Raw genomic sequence first — 12,500 nt, forward strand, 5'->3', positions numbered from 1 at the left:
CGCTTTGATTGTTTTAATAACGGGGCGGGCGTCCCTCAGTGTAATTAGCTTGCTGCAGGTTTCCAGGCCCAGCTCATTTGTGTCAGGCGGGGAGTAATTGTGTTGTAAAATATCGGGCTAGTGAGTGATGGCGGGGAGCGAGACGCTGGCTGATTTGTGGGGCTGTGGCCTGCTGTACACATTACTAAACAATCCTGATGTATTTATTTATTCATCTGAAATAAAAATCAAGACTGAGGAAAAGCATTAGACACTTGGCATGCCACAGTATCTCCCAGTGACAGTGGTACGTGTTTCCATGTGAAAGTGTATATGTGTTTCTCTGTGTTTTGTGTTTGGATTCACTTTACAGCGTGTGTGTGTGTGTGTGCGTGTGTGTGTGCGTGTGCGTGTGCGTGTGCGTGTGCGTGTGCGTGTGCGTGTGCGTGTGTGTGTGTGTGTGTTTGTGTGTGAATATGTTTGTGCAGAATGTGTTAGTGTATAGTTTGTGCTTTCGTGTTTTTATCGCTGCAGGGTACACCTCCAGTGTGTGTGAGTTCATGTCTGATTTTCATTGCTATGTTAGAACAGGCACCGCAGGCAAGCCTCCAGGCAGCCCTCTGGGGCTATGAGACAAGAGGGCAAATCTCACCTGCTCTACACACAGAGAGGAAATACAGAAATCATACCAACGCTCATACTTTAAATTAACTTCTGATCAATGTCATCCAGATAATACAGATACATACACAGACGCCTACACATACACCTGTTCTGTGAGTCTCTTTCCCTCAGAGAAAAAAAAAGGTAGACTTAACTGCTGCCTGAATCAAAGTAACCCAAGAATAGAAAGGTAGCTATTAGAACTACATAAACGTTTATTATAAGATATCGTAGGTTCACTCTAATTACATGATGAAGTTGCCGACATGTATTTTCCTCCTTTTGACACTGTTTTAAGCAAAGGCACTCATTATCACAGCTGGGGAGTATTTGCTGGAGTTTCCTGCTTTTATGTCTGAAGGTGTCATTAGAGCTGTCTGAGACATAGCAGCCGGCTCCCTGATCCCCTCTAACACAGTCCAGAGATCAAAACCCACACAGAAGGGCAGGCAGGGGAGGGTGTGTGTGTGTGTGAGTGCGCACTTGCATGCGTGCGTACATACGTTGTGTGTTTGTGTGTATCTGCCTATATGGGCATGTGTAGAAGAGCCGCAGAGAATATGTGTGAGATTATTATACATTATGTGTGAGAAACTATATTATTTCATAATAGGATGAACTCATTCTAAGAAATATAGCATTTCAACACTATTATCTTTGCGCATACCTCACACTTGTGACTGAAATCAGCTTGTAAGGCGACATGTTTCATTTTTTCAGTCATTAGCGTTCAGTACAGACACAGATGGCGTAGATCTCTGTCACCCCAAACTAAGCATTGGTTGCATTCTCTTTGCCTTTGTTTTGGTCTTAATTCTAATCACTAAACCTTTATCTCATTCTCCTTTTTTATTTCCTATTTTCTCATTCCTCCCTGTCTCTCTTTTTCTCTCTTTCTCTCCCTGTTTCCCTGCAGTGCTGTATCTCTGCCTTAGAGGCTGTTCCAGAGTTGTCAGAGAACCCTAAATGACTCCAGTCCTGTACAGGCCCAATCAGATGGAGAAGGCTGTTAGACAGCTCTCCTGTTCCTGTCTACAACACCCACCCCGCAATGAAAGATGCAAATGGTTCCTCCAGTTACCCCCCCCCCCCCCCCCCCGCCCCCCCCGCCCCTTCTCCCCTGCCCTTGTTCTCCTCTGCCTGCTCTTTACTGCGGTTAGAGCTCAAGCAAATGATCAGAACCATGGCTCTTTTAACCTTATCCATCACCCTCTCAACGTCTCCCCTACGCCGGCAGTCCAATGTGCCAGCACAGATTAAGGACTTCTCTTTGGATTGGGCTTAATTCACACGGAAATGCAGGGTGCAATGAACTATTAAAAGAGGGCTGTGAATTCTTAATCACCATCACAGGTAGAGGTAGTGGGTTTTTTACCCACACCCTCCCTCCCTCCCTTCCTCTTTCCTCAGCGCCACCCTCATCTCTCTCTCTCTCCCTCTTTCTCTCTCTCTCTCTCTCTCTCTCTCTCTCTCTCTCTCTCTCACACACACACACACACACATACAGACACACTTCTTTGGTAGGTTACTTATATCAGGAAATGCTCTTTTCCCCCAAAGTATAGGGGGAGAGGTGCCAGGCGGGCAGGCGGGAGCGGTGGCGCATATGTCACATCGTATCTGGTGACAGGGCCAGTGAGAGATACAGTATTGCTGCTGCCGCGGCGACGTCGGCTGCTGGAGGAGGAAGGAACGCTCAGCCATGCTTATCTGCACTACACGGGCCGCGCATTACTTGTCTGCAGGGCCCGGATCACTTTGGACAGTACCATTAAATGCCACGTCATTACCTGTTATGGAGTGATGCTCTCACTCCACTCACTGCCTCCTGGGACAAGGAGGGGGGTGGGGGAAGGAGGGGGGGTGGGATCAGGAGAGAGGGGCTGATAGGTAGGGAATGGGTGGGGGTGGGGGGGTTGAAAGAGTGCGGATATGTTTAGGGGGAGTGGGGGGAGGCATGGGGAGGGGGGGTCGAAGGGAGGAATCCTCGGATGGACGAGGTGAGAGATGGAATTGGCATTACATTTTCAACGCGGGACAGGATTGACTTTGACTGGAGCGAGAGAGAGAGAGAGAGAGAAAGAGAGAGAGAGAGAGAGAGAGAGAGAGAGAGAGAGAGGGGCTGTTAGCTTATCTTTAAGGCTGTGTTTGTCACAGGGGCTCAGGGCAGCCTGCCGACATGCAGGCGCGGGGAAGTCGAAGCGCAAGCTTGAACGATATGGATAGGTGAAGGCTCCCGGTGGGACAGACTGCCGGGCGGGAGGAGAGGGCTAAATTGAAGGTTTATTTATCCAATTCGCTGTCAAGGTCGGCTTGTCGGAGAGCTGTCCTGTGTGTGTTCACCAAATGCCAAAATCCAGACGAATTGTTAAAAAAGGAGAGGGCCCTGGAATCAATGACCTTTGTGCGTCAGGCATCAACATGCCAGAGTCTCTTAAGGCCGTCTTTACTGGCCATTATTGTTGCCTTTTAAAAACAAGAGAGTGGAGGAACTGTCTAGTGAGAGTCATCCACTACAGACACACACAGACAGCACAACACACACGTACAAGACAACAATACACACACTACACACACACACACACACACACACACACACACACACACACACACTCACACATCCTATAAGTTACTTTTCTTCAAGCCTAGCCGGCACTGTGTTAAATCCAAATATGTTTACTCAGCGGTAAAACTCAAAAATTAAGCAGAATGATTTTATTATGCGTTTCACTTTTACTTCCTTAACAAAAACCATTGGGAAATGGAGATTTCTAAAAGTTGGTGCATACTACATTTGCACCAAGAGCATTTTATTGTTTTTTTTCCCTTTTCTCTCCATATCCTAGTCTCTTAACGACCCCGCTCAGCTATCTGTACATGTGGAACTGTATCACAGTGGCAGTAACCAGTTGTTCATTGTTTACAGAGTTGATACACTATCTGTCATAAGGTAGAGTTGGTCTGCTACTTAGTTTTCTAATCACTTCACATGATTGAACTGAAACCAGCTTGATGCAAAAGTGTAATTCGTTTTCCGTCCAAGCGGCCAGTGCTTGTACGTAGGGCGGTAGTGGTGCTATCCTTCGGAGGGACCCCCTCGTCAAAGTTTCGGAAGGCCCCTGTCAGCATGAAAAGAACATGACCTTTAAATTGTATCAGCATGTTTGCTGGTGCATACGGGGAGTAGAAAAGGTTCAGTGGCCTACTGAAGAGAAAAAAAAGCAGCCTTCTCAAAACGTACACGTAATTCACTTAGAGGCCTTTGAAAGAGCAGTTTGTTGACACTCGACAGAAGGGTTTTAATGTCATTCAGAGAGGCGTAAAATAGCTACTTCTGAGTGGAATAGTTTTTTCCTTATTTACCAGCATGGCGCCATATTTTGAGAGCTTATGCCACGTTCATTTTTTTTTTTTTTCTTTTGTGAAATTAGATTTGCAAACAATATGATTGAAATGTAACATTCTGTCACACATTACTGGAACATTTTCAGCCAAATGAGTGTGTTTCTTTTATGTCTGTCTGCTTTGTAGTGGTTATGTAAAAGGAATTATGCTAGTGATATGATTAACTCAGAATCATTGATGTATTGATTTTTAGCAAATAGTTTTGAGGTCAGGGTGAAAGCATAGTTTAATGAAGTGCTCTGAGATGCACAGTGGCTATTATCACTATGGCTAAAAACTGAGATTTATGCCTGTATGATATAAATGCACACACACACACACAGACACACCCTTCCCTCAACTTTATACCAATCCGGAGTCTCTTTTGTTGACATGTGAATAATTAGTTGCAATAGGAGAGTATGGGTAATCTTTGGAAAGGCTTTTTTAGAAGACCTAACAGAATGTATGCAGTAATCCCCATCTGAGCATGTGCAGGATGTGCGGGGACAGGATGTTTTACAGTTCCGCTCACGCACCTTGCTTCTATTTGCATTGCGCTGATTCTGGAACGTGCAGATGCCCTGTAGTGCGTTTGTTTCTCTCCACCGTGGAATAGCACGCCTTGCACTTTTTATCAGAGACTCAACCCGCAGCACAATAGATTGTTCTATTTGCTATTTTACTTTTCACGGATGCGCCAGGGAACGTGCTGCAGATGATGATCACAGGAACGCTTTGGGAGATGCACCACTCAAGGAAGACGCGATTCATTTATTTTTTTAAACATGCTGGGAAATGCAGATTTCAGATAGGGCCCTGCTCAGGGATCTACATCCTTAAAAACCTACCGTAGATAGCCCATACCATCCAAAACACACAGTGCGAGAGAAAATGCAATGTAAATTGTAATCACAGCATGCTTGGGGGAAAGACCCAGCTCAAGAAAAGATGTATTTCAAAAGGCTTTCTTTAAAAAAAGAAGCCAGCACTGCACTTTTAGAGAACACATGTTGTAATGTGTACCCGTAAGAACAAAGAAACCAACTCTATCAGTGCTTAATCTCTTATGCTCTGGTCAGTTGTTTTCTACAGAGAATGACACACAGTCATGTGGTTGCTGGGGGATTCAGTGTGTGTGTGTTAGGCCTAGAATGTGGCCACAGACCAGACACAAACAACAGTTAGACAAGGTGTGGGTGGTGACTGATGACCAGTATCACGTGTATATCAAATCTCCAGAAGACTCAATAAAGGGATTCAAGGGGGGCTCTGGAAAACATGACATGGACACTGTATTGTAGATCATCTGGTCAGCACAGACTTTTATCTAACTCAAAAATGCTGTGCCAGTAAATATACTGTATGTACTTTATCCCACGTTGCATGAACAATGGTCTTGAACCTAAGCTCTAAGTAGACCTATAGCATTTCAAGACACTGTTTGTTGGTCATACACATCAGCAGTAGCCTACTGAACTAATCTCCTCACTGTACCCCTGGACTGAGATCATATAGTACCAGTCAGCATTCAGCACCAGACAACAATTTATCATTTGAGCGCATACATAATAATAATACATTATCTATTTTTATTTTTTATTTACCACATTCCATAATGTTCCAATGTACAGTATATTGGTAGTACAACTCAACACCTCCACCGGCAACCTAATAATATTTACAGACAGCTGAAATCTGACATGTACACACACAATACACACACACACGCACGCACGCACGCGCACGCACGTGCACACACACACACACACACACACACACACACACACACACACACACACACACACAGCACAATGGGTGCTGACAGTGGTTGGGCTGTGGGTTTGAGTGGTATGGGTGTAGCAGTGTATCTGAGGGTTTTTAAGCACTCACCCAGTCTAATCACCATTTGACAGATCCAGTGTAAATCAAAGGTCCAGTGTCTGTGGGTGCCAGGGAATGTTTGATCTCATTCCAAGGCCTTGAAACAACTTGCTTATTTTCTGCTCGGGCTTTTGGCTCCCTGCTAAAGTAAAACATTGAGAGATGAATGCTCTGACAGGTCATTGTGTGTCAAACTGCCACTCTGTAATGGGTACATCTTTCAGCTGTGGAGTTGAGGGCTGGAGAAAATGCTGAGAGACAGTGGGAGAGAGAGGAAGATACAGAGAGAGAGGGAGAAAGAGAGATGGAAGGGATGGGAGGGGGTAGTAAGAGGAAGAGCAAACAAAATAAAAAAGCAAGATTCTTCCTTTTCACAGCTCACGGCAAATCTTCTCTCTACGACCAAACACTTGTCATGTTGAAGGAAAGTTATATACATTTTTAATGAAATTGGGTACAACTGGTGCTTTGAAAATCTGCTGCACTCTAAAAAAAAAATCTTCGTTAGCTAAGGCCCGCTAATGCATCAGAAACGCTAGCAGCGTGTCCTGGGGAGAGCGTTATAATTGTGTTGTTCTAATACCATGCCTTCTCTAATGTTCTTGTGGTAATCAAGCTCAGCAATTTGTTTTCTCCTGTTTTAATATATTCCGTTATTGCATCATATCTCATACAGATCTTGTCAATTACAATTGCCTATGTATGACAGTCCAAATAATTATATATATTTTGTGGAATTCTCTTTGTGAGCTTGGTTAATCAAGCCTTGAAAGACTGATTACGCTGTTTATACACATTTCCTGTCCTTTCTCTCAGGTTCTTCTCTCCAGTGTTCATCTTTTGTTTTCAAACTAAAAGAGATGGCTCAGCCTCCGTTCATGATTTGGTGAAAATGCATCTTACCCTGAGTTGTCCTCAGGCCAGTAGTGAAAGCATCCCTGCATGCCAAAATCGGCAGAACCATCTCTTTAATAAGTAAGCAAATGCAATTTGCTAACACATGAAAGCTACTGATGCAACATAACAACACAAATGGACGTTACTATGAAGAAAATAAAGCTCTGGTTAATATCGCTAACCATCTTCCTCAAGATTTAATTGGATAGTCAGCTACAGTCAGAGCAACCTCTACAGTACTATACTGAACTGAATGAACTGGAAAAAGAGACAAACTGAAATGTTTTATTGAACTGTAAGTCTGAGTTTATCCCTCTATGAGTTGAAGAAATGAATCGACCCTGTGATGTGATTGAAAGGAGATTAGTATTTAAATGTGTGGCCTAAGGCCCCGTGCCCGCCATTCATTTCAAATCTCTTTAATGCCTTTTTCTGCCACTGAAAGAGAAGTCCGAGTTGCCATACTGGATGCCATGTGTTGCGCTAGGGCCAGAGAGGAAACTGCATGCATTATTCAGCTAGTGATATTAACTGCTTCAGCACTTTTATTAAAACAAAAGAGGTTCACTTCAGATAACTAATATGAATGACAACAACTCATGGAATGGATTATAACAATCTGTCCAAGGGTCAGGGTGAGAGTCATCATTCAAAGTTATTATTCATACTGTCAAGTGGACTATCTGATATATATGATATAGGGAGGTAAGAGAGAGAGAGAGAGAGACAGAGAGAGAGAGAGAGAGAGAGAGAGGAAGAGAAACCTGAGAGCCTTAGAGAAAAAAACACATTTAAGTGCTAATTGAATTCATTTTGCTAGGCAAGCACAAGTGGGAGTGGTGTTGTGTCATGTTGTGCTACCTGCTGAGACCCTGTGGTGTGAATAACAGACCTCTGGCCCCTAAAGGTCACCTAGGTCAGCCCTATTCCACAGCGCCCAAGATGTTTAATCCCCCCCCCCACCACACACACACACACACACACACACACACACACACACACACACACACACACACACACACACACACACACACACACACACACACACTTCCTGGTACAACACAAATCATGTCTGGGGTTAGGCAGGAGGTTGGAGAGGAGTGGTGGTGGGGTTGGGGGGGGGGGCTTTAATCCTCAAGTTTTACCCTCAAGGTAAGATGCGGAGAACGAGGGGAGAGGGGAAAATTCGGCCAGGCCCGGTGAGTCTGGCTGCCCATAGAGAATGAATAGCTTTAGCGCTGCGCCCAGACAGAAAAATCAATGCCTCATATGAGCAGGCTGCGGGGGTTAGGCTCCCATGTTCATGTCAACAAGGCTATTGGTTTTCTTAATACTCCAAAGTTGGCGTTTCCCTGCTGCAGGAGGGGCCGGCGCGGTGACTTGTGTGGTCAAAGCTTAACAAAGGGATTGTGCCTCCAACCCTTACCGCCTGACCAGGGAGGCCAAGCCAGGATTAATTATCAACAACGTTCACTTGACATTATTTGTATTATTTTTTCTTCCGTTGTCAGGTGGTGCTGTAGCACTGCAAATCGCTGCTAAAGAGAACCTACAGCCCTGCGCCATAATGCATGGCAGGGAATGACAATTCTATGGCTTAAACTAACTTGTCAATGAGTGGTGTGTGTGCAGATTTGTTTTATGTTGAAGCAGTAAGCTGTAATATGTGAATGGGCTTGCTATTATGCATTTGCAATTTTTTGGGGTATATAGTACAGATAGCCTAATGATAATGAATGTGTTTTACTGCACACACAGAGGACCAAATGACACTCACTCCTAATGGTTACCATGACCTTTGAGTACTCTTCTATGCATTCTTTATCCATTTCAAGTGCACTTAAACACACAGCTCTTACACAATATTTTGAGAAAAGTTTTATTTTTTCAACAAAAGTAGCCATGCAAAATACTGGATAATAATGCAGTACTTAAAACATTGGTCCTTGTATCCAAGATGGATCTTACAATCACAGACACAGTATTTCTTTCTTATTCTTTTTTACCATTGAAATGCTGGAGCCTAATATCTGCTGCACTCACTTTAATTTAAATATATGGAAGATTGAAGCAGGATGTGTAATGCGAAGCGTTTTATTTGATATCCATAGAAATTATGCACAACTTTAATCAGAAGCAGAAGTTGCATTGTTCAAATCTATCAAATGTAGTAAATAATTTACTGGCTCACATTTGCATTTTACTGTCTACGTACACAGATAATAACAGTCTCCAATTCTTGTAACTCTGATAATGGGCTGGATATTCACTTGGATACGAGACTATGTCTGTCAAAGGGCCTCTAAAAACACACACATGTGAACACATACACAGATGTGAGCCCACAGAACTCTTCAGTAAAACTAACCAGTGAGTAGTCACCTGTGATCCAGTTCTAAACCATGAAAAACTGAACCAGGTCGCTAATTCTATTAGTGTTCCCTCCGTCTTTGATACTCCACAGATATTCTCTAATAAGTGAAGGAGGAAACCAGCCAGGTAATTACAGCCTCAGTACCTCTTCCCTACACCGCCCCCCCCCACCAGCCCCACGCCCCCCACACCCCCCCCCCCCCCCCCCCCCCATGTACACACACTTCCTTATTTTCTAGCTATGTTTCCTGCATTCCTTTTCTTGTGTCACTAATTTAAGCTTTTGTAACCTAAGAGCTCCTCCCTAGATCCCCCCTTTCCGTAGGCCCAACAACCCCCCACCTATACCCCGGTGCCGTAGTTAGCAACACTGTGCTACAGGCGGAAAAGCTGGAGGGAGGGGTCACTCTGCAAAAGGGGGGGGGGGGGGGGGGGGAGTGAGCATTGCTCACCCGGAGCAATCGGATGAAAACGCAGTGCAGATGTAATTTGTTTTCAATGGCTGTTTCAAAAGAATAATTGTGGTGACACTGGCCGATCGATATTATGGATTTTTGTTTTCGAGTGCACTGTGTGTGTGGTGCTAAGAGTAGGCAGGAAATACAACACTGCAGCCCGAATACAATAAAAATGGATTGAGGGTGTGTGGGTATTTGTGGGGCTGGTAGCCATCACTGGGCCACAGACATCATTGGTGGGATTACTAAACGTGTCCTCTGGGTTGCCTGCCTGGCTCTACTGTAGATGTGGAGCCACATTTACTGCTGCTCTGCTCCTCTCCCCTGCTACTCTTTCAGGGGTAGAAAACATTGACTACACTTGAATAAACTCACTTAAGATGAAACACAGCAAAGGGAAAAAGGAGTGATTCCCTAGTTCAGGGAACGGTAGGAGAAAGTGAGGAGAGAGATCAACCCTGTGACGGCCCACTCTAGTCTCCAGTGGCTGGCTACATTACACAGGGTTGTTGTGACCCAGAGGCTGTGGAGGTACAGTTCTGTGCAGGAATGTTGTGGTAAAAAAAACTGGTGTGTAAACCCTGAACACCATGGATTGAACAGGTGGATAATTTTTTTTAAATATGTTTTTAAGGGCATTTCTTCTTTATTGGGATAGAGACAGTAGAGGTTGACAGGAAGGATGAGATGCAAGATGTGTCGAGGGTCGGAATCGAACCAGGAACCTTGCAATTGTGTGGTGTGCACATTAGTGTGTTACGCCACTAAGCGCCCCGAATAGGTGGATATTTTCCCAAAATCTTTTCCTATTTACCAAAATAAAAAGGTGGGTTAACTGAGTTTATTTGGGCTTAACCTTCACTATATCACTGGTTGTGTGTGGGTGGATGTACAGTATGTGAATGTTGTTGTTGTCTTTGGGTGATGTATTGGGTTGGAATGTGAAGTGAGGTAACATTATAAGAACTCTAAGCAAATAGGCCTTTGTGTTATTGGGATATACGTACATACACAATTTAACGATTGAGAGATTTATCTTTTTTTTTTTTTTTTTCATAGGAATGTTTACAAGACCTAAAGGTGAGGTGCAGGCTAATGTAAAGAAAATAAAAAATGAAAATAATCATAAATCAATGACTGAACAACCTACTAAAACCTGTTAAGAGCTGATCCTCATGGACGCTCATGGGAGGGACACTCTTGTCATTGACTGGTCTGGCTGGTATACAGTGAACCATGGCTTTTATGTCAGAGAGAAACCTGGCCTTCGCTGCTGTGTTCTAACCTCAGTTCTCCTCTTGCTTTAGTTGCCTGCATGTTTCCTATAGTCTCATACTACCTATGAATTTGGTATGCAATACCTGATTCACCCACAGCTGTCTGATATTCATGACAAACACAGTTCTCTGTATTGATCTGTGTCTGTGTTTTAACAGATCCATGAACTAATGAATGTTATGCAAGTAATAGCAATGCAGTTAATAGAAAGAAACTTTTGGTAATTGGAAGTACTATAATGCAAACACTTTAGGCATCAAAATTCATCTGAAAAAAATCCAAAATCATTTGAACAGCACCAGCATACCTGTATTATCATTTTTTTTGTTTTTTTTTTGTTGATCAGTTATCATTTGTTGACTTACCCAAAACATCCTTAACATAAATTCTGCTCAACATCAACCCATTGAAAATTGTAAGTAATTATATGAAAGCCTGTAAATGCACAGTCAAGTTTCAAATGTTATCCATGCTTTCTTTGAAATTGAACTGTACTCATTGAACACAGAGCTTATAAAAGATATGTTTTTGCCTCATTCCTTTGGCTTTACGATACAGTATGTTTTTATGATGAACTAATAAGGTGTTTTCCCTTGGGTAGTTAGCGGTGTTGCTAGAATCAGATGGGGGTGATTTGTCTCTCTCTCTCCCTTTCTCCCCCACCAGTGTCCTCAGGCCCTTCCCTAAATGGCATCTCTATGTAGCCAGATAATGGCTTGTTTGCGCATTTGCCAAATCGGACACTGTTTTCCTGGCGTCGGGGCAATGCAGTTGGGGGCACTTCTAATTTGTCAGTGGTAGAGGTGGAGGGTGGTGGGGAGGTGGGGTCAATCTAGGGGGACGAGGAGGGGGGTTGCTGAGGTGTAGGGGAACTCTTTGAAGAAGGGTGGGGTGGTTTAAGAGAAGAAGATCATTTCTCTATAAGCCCCCACGTGGGTTAATGCACATTCTGTCTCTCTCTCTCTCTCTCTCTTTCTGCAATATTCCCCTGCTGCCACTGGCCACCAGAGACTCTCAGCTGATTTATAAGCATGGCCCTAGCTCCTGTCCTCTGCCTGACTGCCTCCGCAATGGAGAAATGTCCTCTTTTCTAAAACAGCAACGGAAACCTAGCTAGAGAATGTGGGGTACATTATAGCAATACTCCCAAATACTCTTGTCTCCTGTTTACAGACTCCCTGTCTCTTTCTCTACCTCTCTCAATCGCTCTCTATTTTTTAGTTTCCGTTCTCAGTGCAGAGATAATGTCTATATGGTGTATGGTATTGATGTAGAAGTACATGTGTATGGGTTGTCTAAGTCTGTCATTAATCGTATTGAATGGAAGGTTTATGATTGAAAGTGGTTGCCATCTCCCTTGAAAGAGCTTATATTCGTAAATATAGAATATGGTTTGGATATCTATTTTCAATATGTTTGTACTAAATCTCAACCTTAATCCTGATGAACATGAAGTTGAGCCATAAGAGCCAAATTTAACTGAAAATGAGCAGATAGGCCTATAGGCATCATATTGTACATACAACCAAATTCACTTCTTTTCAACATATTTGGATTGTGGCTGTCCATTGTGTGTGAAAGAAG

Source organism: Argentina silus, assembly GCF_951799395.1.
Source record: "Argentina silus genome assembly, chromosome: 2".
In the NCBI taxonomy this organism is placed as follows: Eukaryota; Metazoa; Chordata; class Actinopteri; order Argentiniformes; family Argentinidae; genus Argentina; species Argentina silus.